Source organism: Jaculus jaculus, chromosome 10 (genome assembly GCF_020740685.1).
Source record: "Jaculus jaculus isolate mJacJac1 chromosome 10, mJacJac1.mat.Y.cur, whole genome shotgun sequence".
Classification (NCBI taxonomy): domain Eukaryota; kingdom Metazoa; phylum Chordata; class Mammalia; order Rodentia; family Dipodidae; genus Jaculus; species Jaculus jaculus.
The window spans coordinates 96944467-96959118 of record NC_059111.1 but is presented as its reverse complement, the minus strand read 5'-3'; positions in this window follow the sequence as shown (position 1 = coordinate 96959118).

Genomic DNA, 14652 nt, shown 5'->3' with positions numbered 1-14652 from the left:
TGCTTTGATTGCTGTTTCTAACTATGTCCTCTCTCACCATTTATGTTCAATTTGTCCCTTTCAAATTACTAAAAGTCCATGAAAATTTAGTCTTGTTTCTGCATCAATTCCCCTATAAGAGCTAGCTAGCCAGTAACATATATATTTTTTTTTCCCTCTGTATTGGGCTCTTCCATGTTTATTCTATCCAAAGCAAACCCACTTTTTCAAATCCAGTGGGACTTAGGTGCTTTATTGACAGCTATTAATTGTACAAAATAATATTCTTCATCACAACACTTTCACATCACATACTTTGGCCACATTCACCCCCTCCCCTTTCCTGCACCCCTTCCCCACTTCCCTTGGCCCATCATCTCTTCCCTTTGGAACTTATATTTTACCATCTAGCACAGGAGTTCCTTTGGAGGCACCAAGCAGTATTTTGTTTTCCTGAAAAAGGACTGCCTAACTCTACTCTCTCCAGTATTTTATCATTTGAAAAACAGAAAAAAAAAGAATTGTGCACTCACTTCCCCAAAATCAACATTGTTGAAAATGTCTGGGATTAAGAAAAACAATACATTCGGTGATGTTGGCTTCTTGGTGATAATCTGGACCCAAATGGCAATGGTACCATAAAATTTTACTTCCTAAAAGACAGACCAAATGGCTGAATCTTCACTAGACCCTTACAGGAAACACCCAAACCACAAGACACTGTAGAGGGTAGGACCAAGACTAACCTAAATCTTCTACATCTTCCCTCCCTCCCTCTCCTCCTCTCCCCCCTCTCTCTCTCCTCTCTAACTCTTGTTTATTAGTTATGTTTTTCCTCAATTTCTTAGTGGGCACTGACCTGTAACCCCAACTACCAACTTGGGGCTACCATCCACAATGAGCTTTTGATCAGAGAAACCTACAAGGTTTCCCAAAACAATGACAGACTTCTGTCAGAGTACTTGATGACCCACCAAAGGCCAGTGGTAAGACCCTATTGCTGAAGACTCCATACACAGCTGACACGTAAAATGGAAAGGCATGGCTGGAAGCCAGGAGAGAGTCAGTCCCCAGACAGTCAGCGTGTCTAGTGCCAGAAGGTGCTAAATGGGAAACTGGGGGAAATGACCAATATCTGTCCAAGCAACTCATTGTCTAACCTAATTAGCAACAAATAACCTGATGCGATGCCCACACAAGTGCAATAGTGGCACACAGCCATGGTGGGGAACCAACTGCTCTTGATTTGGCTAACTGATCCCCTCAGTGGTACGGGACCCATAGCTGGAGCTGGGAAGCAAGTCAGAACCAGATCCAAACCTAAGCCCACTCTCCAATATCAAGCTACCATCAATCATGGGGTACAAGAGGGCCTACACCTATCAAACTCTCTATCAAAAAAGTAAGTGTTATCTCAATTTTCCGTGTGCTAACTTACTCTCCGTTGGAGAATCTGCTTCTCTTTTTCAGATAGATGCAGATCCTAAGGAGAGAGCTGCCCCAACATACCTCAAAAGGGGCCCGACTGAAACTAAGGACAATTGGCGAAACAAGCAAGGGTGATGTTTTCCTGATGAACCGGATACCAGCACAAAGGGGAAGGAGACCAACACAGAGAAAAATCAACTTCTACCAAATCAGAGAGCCACAGCCTCAGAGGCCCCCAACACTGCAGCACTGAAGCAGACCAGAAATGAACCCAACATGGCTCAGGGAAATTTTGCGGAAGAGGGGGCGGAAAGAATGTCAGAGTCACATGTTGGGTCATGATATGCAGAGACATTTATCGTACCAATAACCGTGGGCTAACTCCACAATGCAGGACCCATTTACATCAACAAGGAGGGTCCAATGGGAGGGGGTAGATCGTGGATGAGCCTAAACAATGGTACCAAACTGCCTGTATTTGCTGAAAAGAAAACTAATAAATTAAATTTAAAAAAAAGAAAAAGAAAAACAATACAGGGCTGGAGAGATGGCTTAGCGGTTAAAGCACATGCCTGCGAAACCTAAGGACCCAGGTTTGATTCTCCAGGTCCCATGTAAGCCAGATGTACATGGTAGCACATGTGTCTGGAGTTCATTTGCAGTGGCTAGAGACCCTGGCACACCCATTCTCTCTCTCTCTCTTTCCCTCTCTCTGTCTCTAATAAATAAATAAAATTAAATCTTTTTTTAAAAAAAAGAAAAACAATCATATATATATATATATACACACAGTCATATTTCATGATAGAGATGTTTCCCTTAATATTTTACTGGTGAGCTTTTACAACGTCAAAATTTCATGACTCTGTGACAATATCCTCCCATGGCTCCTTATGGTCAAATTTGGGGGTCTTTGTTCTTCAAATTGTGAGAATCTCAAGGCTTAACATGCCAGAATGCTGGTTGTACCACGCCCCCCCACCCCCATAAGAAAAATCTCTTCCCTGTGTTACCCATTTCTATTGCTTCCTAAGAATGAAAAGAGGCCATGTCACTCAGCCTGCGCTTGCAGAAGGGTGCTGAGCCAATGCCTCCCGCGGGGCTGGGAGGGTGGGTGAATGATGGGGAACCCTCGCTGTCTTCAGGCTGAGGCAATGCAGGACCCTCTCCCACTCTGCCTGCCAATCTTACACCCAGCTGATGTTTAACATAATGTTAAATACCAAACAAACTGAAGTCTGCTCCAAAAAACTTGTGGAGGATTTATTCATCCATTCATTCCTTTTAGCCATTCATGTATCTTTCAAATGCCAAACACTGTGGGAAACACAGGAAAGGGGGTAATAAAGAGTTGTTCACTCCAAAAATCTCGGCTCAGGCTGAAGCATGGGACAGGCCACAGGCCTAGAAATAGCAAGTGCATCGTGGGCCATCTTTAAACGTTGGGCTAAAGGAACAGTGTCAAGCAGGACTGACTTTGCCCCAAGGGACCATCGTCAATATCTGGAGACATATTTTTTGGTTGTTAATGTTTTCAGCGAGGGCTCTTTTTTTTAAATTTATTTATTTGAGAGCGACAGAGCGAGAAAGAAGCAGAGAGAGAGAGAGAATGGGCACTCCAGGGCCTCCAGCCACTGCAAACGAACTCCAGACATGTGCGCCCCCTTGTGCATCTGGCTAACTAGGGTCCTGGGGAATCGAGCCTTGAACCGGGGTTCTTAGGCTTCACAGGCAAGCGCTTAACCACTAAGCCATCTCTCCAGCCTTCGGGGAGGGATCTTATTACTAGAAGAATGCTGTTAAATCCCCCACCACCACCCAATGCTTAGGACAGCCCCACAACAAGGAATCATCTAGCCCAAAATGTCATCCGTGTCAGGACTGGAGAAGCCCTGGTGTCATGGGACACACTAAGCTGTGGTCACTTGCATCTGGCCAACTCTGTACTGTCTTAGCCGCGTCTGTTCCTTTCCTTCTTGGGTCATTTTGCCCTTACACCAGTCACTGTACATCCTCAGTTTTCACTTCCTCGTCTATAGAATAGAGTTGCAATCTCTGGACTCTAAATCCCTTCTGGTCTGAGAATCTGTGGTTTTATTGGGCCAATATTAGGGCTTCCACTGGACTCTGCTCCCAGCAGGAAAATGCGACAGCCAAAAAAAAAATTACTCTGCTTGGACTCAGAGAGATAAACTGATTTCCTGTGATGCTCAAGTGTAAATCAAGGTGGGGAGGGGGGAGTGTGAACTCTGCCAAGGACCCTGGCTCAGGACTGTTCTAGCACAGCTGAAGTCTTCCATCAGCAAGCAAGAGCCACTTCACTTGTCTGCCTTGGTGGGAACCGGGGAAAAAGGTTTGTATCAACAAAGCAGAATGGAAAATTTTCCCGGATGCTGTTTCCATGACCTTTTTCTCCTTTTGAGGGCAGTGATGGGGCAGGAGGGACCAGTCCTGTGGTATGGGGCGGGCGTGGGGGTAAGCAGGGCTGAAGAGGGGTACTGTCTCTCTATAAATGCCTGCGGGCAGCCTCAAGGTGGGCCTTTGTCATTTGTCTCCCCAAGAACATGTCAGACTGGGATTCCTGGTCAGACTCTGACACCGTATGAACCAGACACCCTGGACGTCATTCTCAATCCCACGCTCCTGTGACTTTGAGCTCAGTCCCCAAACAGAGAGGGACTGTCAGGGTCAGTAGGCTGGAGGATGGGAGCAGGTGTGGGGCAGAGGGGCCTGGGGCAGCAAGTTCAGGAGCTCCATCACAGAAGGCCTCCCCTGTGCCCAGGCAGGGCTAGCCGTCACCAGACGGGCCGGCCGGGAAAGGCAGCCAGGGCAGGGCTGGCTTTGGCAGTCACCCTGATTCCAGTGTCACTGGACTCACTGTCCCCGCTGACTGAGGCACCTTTGTGTCCCTGCCGCTGCCAGGCAGAGTCATCTGAGGTAGCTGTCTTCAAGCAATGGGTCTCACTGTAGCCCAGGCTGACCTGGAATTCACTATGGAGTCTCAGGGTGGCCTCGAACTCATGGCAATCCTCCTATCTCTGCCTCCTGAGAGCTGGGATTAAAGGCGTGCACCACCATGCCCAGCTCTTTTTTTTTTTTTTTAACAGAAGAAAAACTAACCAAAAAAAAAAAAAAGAATAAAAAATAACCAAAAAAAAAAAAAAACAACTAAATTCCAGACACATCTAGTAGCGTGCCAAAGTCACTCAGACTCTGAGAAAGGAACCTTCTGTCACTATTGCCGTCAGATTTGCTTCAGTAAACTTAAGGACAATAAATATTCCCAAGTCAGCTAGACGCCTCCCCATTCCTACTTTAGGATCTTGGGTTTTGCTCTGGGGAGAGGTGTGGTAAGATCTACACCCAGGAAAATACGTACATCTTATACACACAAGCTATACAGATCAAGACATGTGGCTTTTTTGTTAGCACGTGTGAGTGTGTCTCCATCTGTGTGTGCATGACTGTGTGTGTGTGTGTGTGTGTGTGTGTCCAGAGGCTGACATCGGGTGTCTTCTTCTGTCACTCTCCATCTTATCATTTACTGAATAAGGTCTGTCACTTGAACCCAGAGCCAACTGATTCTAGTCTTGCTGGCCAGCTTGCTCTCCTATTCCACCCCCAAGAAGGAGCTCAAACCACACTTGCGCTGTGATTTGAACATGGTTTTTCCAACCAAAACTCACGCTGAGGCACGGCTCCAGGGAGCAGCATTGAATGGCCCTGGAACCTTCAGGAGGGAATTGGGTCACCAAGAGGGATTAGCACCTTCCTCTTGGGAGTGGGTCCTCACCTCTCAGTACTGGAACGATTGCAGTGTGAGTGGGCTACTGTAAAGCAAGTTTGGAGCCTTCTCTCCCACTCTTTCCACACATGTTTCCAAGATGAAGCCCTTACTAGAATCCAAGAAGATGCTGGCACCATGCTCTTGGACTTCTAGAACCATGAATGAAAGTAGACTTATTTTCTTTGTAAATTACCCAGCCTCAGGTATTCTATTGCAGTAACAGAAAAGGGACTATTACCTTCTTGCTTCCATGAAAACCGACAACAGTTTCTCCCTTAAGACACATTGGAAAGAAAAAAGCCCATAGTGGGACTGTTACCAGGCCTCCTTCCAAAGCTTTTCTTTAAAAAAAAAAAAATTGTATTATTATTATTAATAGCTTTTTAAAAAATTTTTTTTAATTTTTTTATTTGAGAGTGACAGACACAGAGAGAAGGACAGATAGAGGGAGAGAGAGAGAATGGGCACGCCAGGGCTTCCAGCCTCTGCAAACGAACTCCAGACGCGTGTGCATCTGGCTAACGTGGGACCTGGGGAACCGAGCCTTGAACCGGGGTCCTCAGGCTTCACAGGCAAGCGTTTAACCGCTAAGCCATCTCTCCAGCCCTATTAATAGCTTTTGTTTTATGTTTTTGACAAGATCTCATGTAGCCCAGGCAGGCCTTGACTTGTTATGTAGATGAGGTCAACTTGAACTCCTCATCCTCTTGCCTCCATTTCCCAAGGGCTGGGCATGTACCATCACATCTCATCCTCCAATTTTTTTCCTATCAGGCACAATTCACAGGTCTCCCAGTGACTTCCGCCATCTGTGACTTATATTTTGCCCAAACCTAACTATAATGGGCCCTCACTCTCCCTGCTGAGCTTGAGAGCAGCACGCAGAAGCAAGCATCTATGTTGCCAGAGAAAGTATCTGTTATACTCTCCCGAGTGTGAGAAAGAAAAGACTGTGAACAATAGTTGGAATGATACACACATATTAATAAAAAAAAAAACACTTTGCCATAAGATTCATTTCATGAATATGTGTTGAGCCACGACTCACAAAGGTCAGAATTACAATTATGGCCCCTAATATCTTGCACAGCTCCTCACCACCTCACACACCTACAGAGGTCCTCATACCTCAGACTATAACTGAAATACCAAGTTCAAGGTGCTGAGGACACAGATTTCCTGGCAATTCTGGGCTCACTCTTCATCTCTCCTCCTCCTCCTCCTCCACGCCCCTCCTCTCCTCTTCCTGGACCTAATTACTCCCGGCCTCTATGGATCTCTCCTCTCTGTAGGTTTGTGAGAAAAGGAGAAGGGGCAACCAGATGTGGACGTGAGCTATTCAGATCTCCGTGCCCACTTTACATGCTGTTATTCCCTCAAAACTCCCTCATTTGTGCCTGGAAGGGCCTTGCAGGGGATGCAGCTGACCACTGTTTGCTCCAGCTCCTGACAGCCAAGACCCACACCTCCCATTCCCCACCCACCTGGCTTTAACCAGGGCTGGGTGATGGGAGAGGGATGTTTTTCCCAGGGTTCTAAGGAGCAGGTGGAAGTCCCAGAGCTCAGGGCTCCCAAGTTTACAAGTTTAGTGGGTGCTGGTCTGTGACTCTATCCCTAAGATGAGTTCAGTTTTCTCTTAAAACACCACCATCGTATAATGTTCCAGACAGCTCCGTCCCACCTCAATCTTCTCATCCCAGCCAGGGCTCTGCAGCCGCCCTCCAGACACAAGGGTATTTTTCTAACCTCTTCCTACTCTCCACCCACCTCTTGTCCTTGCAGGGACAAATTCTCCCCCGGCACGGCCAGATCCAGCGGAGGAAAGAGAAGAGTCACTTCCATTTTGTTTGCCGATGGAAATAAACGGAATGGCAGTTACTTGACCCAAATTAGATTTGGAAATGAACCAGGCCTGGGGTGGGCTTGAATGGTAAAGACAGAGCTAAAAGAGCTTCTGAGGTGTTTTTTTGAAAATTCACCAAAAGCAGCCAGGGATGAATTTGCTAAGCGCCTCTACTGGCATTGTGCTAAAAAGCAGGAAATTCCCCGCATAACTGCACAGCCCATCTTCCAAGCCCGCCGCGAGGCCCAGTCCGAGGCTGCAACTCCTCCCAAAGTTCGCTCCCAGGCCCTCAGCCCTGCCACCCACTGGACTGGCCAGGACCAGATGCGTACTATAAGTTACAGTGAATGGTCACTCACTCCTCAAATCCCTTCTAGGACAGAGATGGGGGAGGGGAGGGGAGAAGATGACACTCAGCTTGTAAAAACGTTAACCTCGTTCTCATAAAAGCTCCACAAAATCAAATATTCTATGTAGTCCAGCCAATGAGCAGTGAAGATGTGTCCTCTGGGGAACTTTCCATCCCAGAATAGGTTTCTGGAATCATACATCTACCTCTCTGACCCCTAAGTCAGTCTCTCTCTCTCTCTCTCTCTCTCTCTCACACACACACACACACACACACACACACACACACACACGTATATTAAGGTAGGCTAGCTGCTAAAACAAATAAGTCTTAAGGATGGATCCAATTATTCAATCTTTTTTTTTTATATATTTTATTTATTTATTTAAGAGCGACAGACACGGAGAGAAAGACAGATAGAGGGAGAGAGAGAGAATGGGCGTGCCAGGGCTTCCAGCCTCTGCAAACGAACTCCAGACGCGTGCGCCCCCTTGTGCATCTGGCTAACGTGGGACCTGGGGAACCGAGCCTCGAACCGGGGTCCTTAGGCTTCACAGGCAAGCGCTTAACCGCTAAGCCATCTCTCCAGCCCTCAATCTTTTTTTTTTAAAAGACCTCCTCCACTTTTCCTTTACTCATTCTCTTCTCCCGACCTCACTTAGGCCTTTCTACCCCCCAGTAATCTGTTCTTCTACTTACAAATATACAATACTATCCACTTACGTCCCCTCCCTCCCTTTTATTCCAGCGCACACAGAAGTCCAATCATTTGTAGCTAGAATCCACATATGACGGTTGACTTTCTGGGCCTAGGTTACCTTGCGAAGTGTAATCCTTTCCAGATCCATTCATTTCCTGCAAATTTCATAATTTCATTTTCTTTACCGCTGAGTAGAACTCCATTGTATAAATGTGCCACATCTTCACTATCCCCTCATCAGTTGAGGGACATCTAGGCTGGTTCCATTTCCTAGCTATTGTGAATAAAGCGACAATAAACATGGTTGAGCACGTACCTCTAAGGTAGTGAGATAAGTCCTTAGGATATATGCCTAGGAGTGGTATAGCTGGGTCATATGGTAAATCTATTTGTAGCTGTCTTAGAAACCTCCACACTGATTTCCACAATGGCTGTACCAGACAGATTGCATTCCCACCAACAGAGTAGAAGGGTTTCTCTTTTTACACATCCTCACCACTGTTCATGGTCATTTGTTGTCTTGCCAAGTTAGGTTATATTAATGTTCACCAAACGCTCCACTTTTTTATTTTATTTTTATTTTTTAGGTTTTTTGTTTATTTTTTTAAGTAATTTTTTTTTTATTTTTTATTTGAGAGCGACAGACACAGAGAGAAAGACAGATAGAGGGAGAGAGAGAGAATGGGCGCGCCAGGGCTTCCAGCCTCTGCAAACGAACTCCAGAGGCGTGCGCCCCCTTGTGCATCTGGCTAACGTGGGACCTGGGGAACCGAGCCTCGAACCGGGGTCCTTAGGCTTCACAGGCAAGCGCTTAACTGCTAAGCCACCTCTCCAGCCCTCCACTTTTTTATTCTATGAAAGAATTATATATCCCTGCACTGATGAACTGAGGACTTGCCCTATGAGTTTCATTAGACAATTAAATGTGAAAGGAGAGCTGGAGAGATGGCTCAGAGTTGAAGGCACTTGACTGAAAAGCCTAACAACCTAGGTTCGATTCCCTAGTACCTCACATAAAGCCAGATGCACAAAGTAGCACCTGTTGTTTGCAGTGGCTGGAGGCTCTGATGCGCTCACTCACATTCTCTCTGTGTGTCCTTGGAAATAAACAACTAAAATATTTAAATATGGAAGGAATTACAGAGTGGGACATACTACATTTGAGCATAAATTTCAAGAGCCAGCAAGGTTTCCAGATTGCCTAGGCTGAGCTTCATGTGAAGACCTCTCCACCATCCCTGATCCCAGGTTAAGGACAACCAGTATGGGAAAGATGGTTCATCCATCCCTGACAGAAATGGTGCAGGAATGAGAAATCAGCTTTTTATGTGTATTGCTACGGATGCAAAGCCTTGGAAGCTTGAGTTAATTTGTTAAGGCAGTATAACTATAGATCTTGACTTATAAAGTGAATATCCATGTTTCCCTCCTGGAATACCCTGGGACTACTTATGAATTAGACTACCTTCTCCCTAGAAATTTCCATACCCACAGAAGCACATTTTCTCCAAGACCCTTGGCAAATGAAGAAGTTCTCAACATCTGTCCAAGGGGGGAGGATGAAGGGGAGGGTCCTTCTAACTCAACCCTTAGAGAAACCAATTAGCTTTCTTTTTGCTAAAGAGTAGAAAACAGATAGTAATTCCTTCAGGACCTACTGCCACTGCCCTCATGTGCCCCACAGTGATGTGTGCCCAGTGGACATCAGGAGATGTTTGCTGTCTGAAGAGAACAGGGATAATTCTGAAGGAAGAATTGGCATCATGAGTAAAGTTAGAAAAGCTAAGAAGCGCATCGAATCACCTAGAATGAGCTCTATCTGAATTTTTACTATGCCTTGGCCCTGTTTGGGCATAAAGAAAGAGATCATGAGAGAGGGGAGGATAAAGGGAAGAAAGGAGGGAATGGAACAGAAAGAGATGGAAAAAGGGGGAAGGATAAGGGAGGGAAAGGAAAAGAAAGGAAGAATAGAAAAGAAGGTAGAGGGAAGGGGGAACCTAGAAACCAGGGGTAGAGCAGGCTACGGCAATGATCTTGGGCTGCACAAGTGAAAAAAAAAAAAAAAAGTGCAGTTTCATCTCCCCGGCTTCTGCTCAAAAAGAGGTTTCATGTTTAACATGGAGCTGGGGCAGTCAGTCTTGTCTATACAAAACCAAGCAGCTGGATTTATTGCACGTCAGATGCCTGAGTGCAATGTGGACACAGCTTCCCCACCAAGGCATTTTCCACCAGAAGGAAGATTGAGCCCATTGTGCTCAGCTAGCAGCCTAACCCTTGCTCCCCTGACTCAGGGCTCTGGCTTGCAAAGTTCCCAGCCACAGCTGGATGTTCAAGCCTCACAGACTCAGGAGCTGAACTTCCTGAAGTGTTCTTCTTGCCTCTGGCAGAGAGCAGTGCGTGAGCGTGGATGTCTAGGTGACAGGGGGACGCTCCGACCTGTCCTCCCTAAGCCTGCACGTATACCAAGTCGTTTATGTTGGCAACCCTCGAGGACCAGATGATATTTTTCGCATCGGGACCTGGCACCTCATAATTGCAGCTGTGTTTCTGTTGTCATACCAAATTACCTCGCCCACGGCCTTAAAATAGCATCCAGCCCAAAGGTACTGGCTGCCCAAAGACGGAGGCGACACAAGACTCAGATCCTGGGCACCAAGCCAGAGAGAAAGGCGAGAAGCTGGACACAGAAGTCCTCCCTGTTCAAAATCTCTGACTCCTTCCTTCTCTGCTCCTGACGAAAGTGCCATAAAACTCTTTCTAAGCCAGGCACTTGGACTTCTGTCCCTGTCAGACTCCCACACATCCATCACCCATCCATTCATTCATCCATTATTTTTCCTGCTGGTTGAATGGGATCTATCTACTCACCTTGAAGACCGCCCCTCCTTTTCCCTCCCCCAAACTTCTCTGTGTCTAGGTAGCTGACTTCTGTGGACCACATCACCAGGCTCCCTTGCCTCCTGGCTGCCAGGTGAGTCGGGATATGCGAGGAGGCAGGAGATGGGACTTGGATAGTGAAGGAGTCAGCATCTCTGCCAAGCTCCCATCCCACTTCTCCCTGGACCACCGCTACCATTGACTGCTCACGGCTCCCTTGGGAGCAACGCAATAGCTTCCTAATGAGGCCGTCGTAAGAGCTACAACTGAGCGGTCTCAAAGATCGGCATTGTCTCACAGCTCTCGAGGCTGGAAAACTCAACATGTCACAAGGGCCCGGCCCCCTCGGAAAGACTCCGGGAAGAATCCTTCCTTGTGTCTCCGAGCGGCAATGGCCAGCAGTCTTCAACATTCCTTAGCTAACAGATGTGTCGCTCAGATCTCACCATGTCGTCTCCCTGGGTGTCTCCTTTCCTCTCCTAAGAGCAGTAGTCATGTTGGATTAGGGCCCATTCCACACTTACGAATGAGGGGAGGGCTTATGACTTCTGCGTGTTTGAGAGGGGACACACTTCAACCCATAGCAAGCTTCAGATTCCCTTTATAGAATGGGCTGTCTTTAATCTACCCAACAGAATTGTCGAGAAAGCAGAACGAGTCTGTAGCAATTACCTTCACATTGCTGTGACTTAAACACACGCCCCAAAGCAGCTGATGGAAGGAAAAGGGTTTATTTCTGGCTTACAGCTTTGAGGGGAAGTGTCATCACTCGTGGCGGGAGCCAACAGCTAGTGTCCTACCTTGTCGCATCAGCAGGGAAGAAGCAGCAAGAGAGAGCTGGCTGGCACTGGGAAGCTGGGCTAGACTATGAAATCCTAAGGCCAGCCCTAGCGACATACCTCCTTCAGCAAGGCTCTACCTCTGAAGAGCTGGCAATGGAGTCCGAGGCTTAACCAAGACACTATGGGGACATTTTTTCATTCAAACCACCAGAGTCAAAGAAAGGCGCGTGCGTGCGTGCGTGCGTGCATGTGTGTGTGTGTGTGGTCGGAGCTCAATTAAGGGATGGATGTGGCCAGGCTGGGAAATCAATGGAGAGAGGGACTCTCAAGCTGAAAACTGCCAAGTTCTACTACTCCCTAGAACCCACATAAAAAGCTGGCTATGGCCACATACATTGAACCTCTATCTATGGAGGATGGAGACCAGGCAATTGCCGGGGCTCGCTGGTGGACAGCAGCTCCAGGTTGAGGGGGAGATCCCCTCTCAAAGAAATACACAGATGAACAATAAGGAAAGGACACACAAAGTTGTCTTCTGGCCTCTGCATGCATGAGCATGGGGCATGCATATCTGCACACATGTGCTACACATACAGGCAAGAAACAAAATATCAGCCAGGTGTGGTGGCACACGTCTTTAATTCCAGCACTCGGGAGGCAGAGGTAAGAGGATTGCTATGAGTTTAAGGCTAGCTGGGACTACCTAGTGAATTCTAGGACAGCCTTGTCCAAAAACAAAATAAAAGGGCTGGGGAGATGACCTAGTAGTTAAGGTGCTTGCCAGCAAAGCCAAAGAACCCAGGTTCGATTCCCCAGGACCCATGTAAGCCAGATGCACAAGGTGGCGCATTTGTCTGGAGTTCATTTGCAGTGCCTGGAGGCCCTGGCACGCCCATTCTCTCTCTCTTGCTTTCTCTTTCTCTCTCAAATAAGTAAATATAAATAAAAATATTTTGATCTGGAGAGACAGCTTAGTGGTTAAGGTACTTGTCTGTGAAGCCTAAGGATCCAGGTTTGATTCTCCAGGTCCCACGGAAGCCAGATGCACAAGGTGGTGCATGCATCTGGAGTTCGTTTACAGTGGCTAGAAGCCCTGGCATGCCCATTCTCTCTCTCTCTCTCTCTCTCTCTCTCTCTCTCTCTCTCTCTCTCTCTCAAATAAATAAATGAACATTAAAAAATATTTTTAAGAAATAAAAATATTTTTTAAAAAGTATTACAGTTAAATGTACCTGTCTTTCTTGATATGGCTACCAGCAGTTTTAAGTTACATTTGTGATTTATATGCTGTTTCTGTTGGTGAGTGCTGTTCTCTATGGACTTCACAGCATGTTGTAAGTAGTGTAACAGTTAACACAAGGCAACCGTCTAGCAGACAACCTGAGGCACACAAAGCACCTAATCACTGTTATTCACAGTAGTAAGAACCACAGTTTTCAGAACTTGCAGCAGAGAATTCTGAATGAAGTCAAGGAAACCTCAAAATAACCTCTCTTTAAATGTCCTTCAAAGCCTAGGAGTTCCTCTGTGGAGGGTCAGAGAAGGTGAAGGCGTAGTACTGAACACAGTTAAGATATCTATGGCCATACCATTTTATTGCATGTGTGTATGTACTGTGTGAGTATGCATGTATGCTCAAATGTGTGTGGGTACATGCATGTGCGTGGGTGTTTATACACACCCGTGCACACGCATGCAGAGGCTAGAGGCCAACGTCAGATGTCTTCCTCAATCACCTTCCACCTTACTTTCGTTTTTTTTTTTAATTTTATTTCATTTTACAGAGAGAGACACCGAGAGAGAGAAGGAGAGAATAGGCGCGCCAGGGCCCCAGTCACTGCAATCCAACTCCAGACGCTTTCGCCACCTAGTGGTCATGCGCAACCTTGCACTTGCCTCACCTTTGTGTGTCTGGCTTACATGGGATCGGGAGAGTCAAAACATGGGTCCTTAGGCTTCGCAGGCAAGCGCCTTAACCGCTAAGCCATCTCTCCAGCCCTACCTAATTTTTTGAAACAGGGTCTCTCACTAAAACGCAGAGCCCACCAATTAGGCTAGACAAGCTAGCCAACAGGCCCCAGGGACCCAGGGTGCTGGGGACCCAAACTTAGGCCTTCATACTGGCACGGCAAGCACATTACTGACTGAGACGTCTTCCCAGCCCTAATATAGAAATTCTTTTTAAACAATCATGAAAAGCCACTCCCATTTGGGAAGATGCAAAAAGTTGTGGTCCCCGATCTAGACATAGTACAACAGGAAGGAAGGGTTCCGTGTGGTTCCCTGTGGACCCACCTCCAAGGACTCAAGTTGGAAGCTTAGTCCACAATGTGCTGGGATTAAGAGGCAACAGAACCATTAAGCGGAGGGGTTTAGTACAAAGTACTGCCCTTGGGAGCTGTCTGAGGTCCTTGGTTAACCACCACAAAAAGGGGTTAATACAAATACAGAAGCCTTGCCCCCAAGAGCTCTCCTGCTTCCTGGCTCACTCTGTGACTTCCTTCACACAAGCTCTCCCCACAGAGATGTCACCTGCCACGAGGTCCCCACCAGAGCCACGAAGAAGATGGCAGCATGCTACTGGACCTCCAACAGTGCGATCCACAAGGGATTCTTTTCTTTACAAACTCTCCAGTCTTGGGTGTTTTGCCATAGCGATGGAAAGCCAGCTGATACAGGTGTCATGAACGTAAATGGGAGGCTCATCTCGGGGCTCCTAGAATATGACCCACACCAGCTCACATGGACAACACGTATGTGCCATGCCATGTCTCCATTTGTGCCCCCTTCCAACCTGCCAAATGCTCACCCGCCCAGAACCTGGGGAAGGCTCCAGGCCTCAAGACGTGCAGGTCTAGCTCCAGGGAAGGGCAGCGGGACGCCCCACCCAGCACTACAATGACTGCG